The sequence below is a fragment of the Lathyrus oleraceus genome, chromosome 5, assembly GCF_024323335.1.
Source record: "Lathyrus oleraceus cultivar Zhongwan6 chromosome 5, CAAS_Psat_ZW6_1.0, whole genome shotgun sequence".
Classification (NCBI taxonomy): Eukaryota; Viridiplantae; Streptophyta; class Magnoliopsida; order Fabales; family Fabaceae; genus Lathyrus; species Lathyrus oleraceus.
This window is the reverse complement of record NC_066583.1, coordinates 114,420,033-114,422,351: the sequence shown is the minus strand read 5'-3', so window position 1 is coordinate 114,422,351 and position 2,319 is coordinate 114,420,033. Positions and strand designations below refer to the sequence as shown.

At 39.2% G+C, this 2,319-nt stretch overlaps 1 non-coding gene across 1 annotated transcript; it reads right to left on the bottom strand.

Moving 5' to 3' along the window:
* Positions 1-1,278: 1,278 nt before the first annotated feature.
* On the bottom strand, positions 1,279-1,385 carry LOC127089707 (small nucleolar RNA R71). Its single transcript, XR_007791265.1, has one exon. It is a non-coding gene; the product is annotated as a small nucleolar RNA R71 (small nucleolar RNA).
* Between the last annotated feature and the right edge of the window lie 934 nt (positions 1,386-2,319).

Below are 2,319 nucleotides of genomic sequence, written 5' to 3'. Positions count from 1 at the left end.
TTGTTCGTAGAAACACTTAAGGGCTATTTTAACTTTCAACTTAAGTTTTCCTGCACTTCAATTCCGTTGGGTAAGATCGAAAGTCGTCCAACGTCTATCTAAACTTAATTGTTTTTAACTATTTCAAAAACAGCGAAAGCACTTTGTTTAGTTCATTAGGAGTTTTTAACTTAAGAAGAAAAGAGATTTTAAAACTATTTTCGGAAGCGTTTATAAGTTTAGAGTCTGGTTCGTGAGAACCTTTTTTGGTTAAGAAATCCAGGTTATAATACTTTTCAACTTAGTCAAGATACTATATTTCTTAAAAATAGGTTTACTACTCTAACGCAATGCGCGCCTTTTTGTAAGTGACAATAAGAGGGTTTGATTAGGGAATACAACTCGGTTCTGACTACACGAAAGCGACAGTTCCCGTTAAATTAGTTCTTTTCAAAGTAGAAAACATTACCCATAAGTAGTTCTGTTAGCAAGTACTTGGATTATTAATTGATTACGTGAATTACATTCGACCCTGTCTTTATTAATTAATCTTTATTCAACACTTTACATTTCGTTGCACACTCCAAAAAACACTTATTTTGATTGCCTTTGATAAACACCATAACAATAGATAACGATAGATTGACACTTGGTCTTTGTGGATTCGACAATCTTTTATATTACTCTGACGCGTTCGTATACTTGCGAAACAACGCATCAAGTTTTTGGCGCCGTTTCCGGGGACCAATTTCGTCAAATTTCATTTTCCTGTTGTTATATCGTTTAGACTTAGGCTATTTCCCGCCGGTCAATGCGAAGAACTCGCAGCACCGGAAGTTTAAGCTTAGTACACCTTCTGGCGGAAGCTGACGTTACGCTCGCGCACGTTTATTCTTTCATAGAATTAAGAGAGCTATGACCGAAGATCAAAACCAAAGACCTCTTAAGGACTTCGCTCAACCATCTAATGATGAACCTAGTTCTAGTATAGTAAACCCAACCATCCCAGCTAATAATTTTGAACTTAAACCATCCCTGTTGCAACTAGTGCAACAGAGACAATTTGCAGGTCTCACTACTGAGAACCCAAAACAACATTTAAAAATATTTCTTCAATTAGCAGACACTTTTAAAACCAATGGAGCTTCTCCTGTGGCAATACGTTTAAGATTATTCCCTTTTTCCCTCAGAGATAAAGCCCTAACATGGTTAGATTCCCTTCCACCCAATTCCATTACGACTTGGGATAACCTTAAAAGAGTTTTTCTTGCTAGATATTTTCCCCCGAGTAAGACCTCCGTTCTTCAAAATCATATAACTAGATTTACCCAAAACCAAGGAGAATCGTTGTTCAAAGCTTTGGAGAGATATAAAGAGTTGTTACGAGCATGCCCACATCCTGGTTTAGAAAATTGGTTAATCATTCAAACCTTCTATAATGGACTTCACTATAACACAAAGATGACCATCGACGCTGCCGCAGGCGTTGCGCTGATGAACAAACCTTATCTTGAAGCTAGTGCCCTCATCGAAGATATGGCTCAAAACCATCAATCATGGGGAGTCGAACGAGCGACAGTTGAGAAGAAGGAAGCCCAAGGAGGAGTGCATGAACTAAGATCTATAGACATGATGCAATCTAAAATGGACGCATTAGCCCTTAAGGTCGAGCATATGTGCATAAACCCGAATACTGTAGCCACAGTTTCGTCGGATTGTGAGATATGTGGAACCAAAGGACACCAATCTGCAGAATGCAGTCTATTAAACGAAACCCACTCTGAGCAAGTGAACTACACCCAAGGGAACCCATACTCGAATACTTATAACCCTAGATGGAGGAATCACCCGAACTTCTCCTATAAAAACAATAACCCTATTCAAAATAATGCACCTCTGAGACCTAATTATCAAGCCCCTAGATCAAATCAACCTATGCAACATGTACCACCAATGCCGAGCCTTGAGAAAATTATGGAAAATTTTATCACCGCTCAAACCCAACAAAATAAGGAGTTCATGAACCAAAACATTCATGCTAACGAATTGATTACTCAGTTAGGAACCAAGGTTGACCAAATAGTTACTCATACCAAGATGCTTGAAACCCAGATCTCTCAGGTAGCTTTAAACCAAGCCCCTAAGACTACACCTGGAGGACAATTCCATGGACAACCTCAACAGAATCCGAGAGAACAAGCCAATGCCATTACCCTACGAAGTGGGAATGCTTATGATGAGCCACCAAACCCTAGATTGAGTGAACCTGAAACTTCTAAGGAATGTACCAAGCCCCTGGACGAAGTAAAGGAACAAGAGAAATCTGAAAACCAGGAAGGT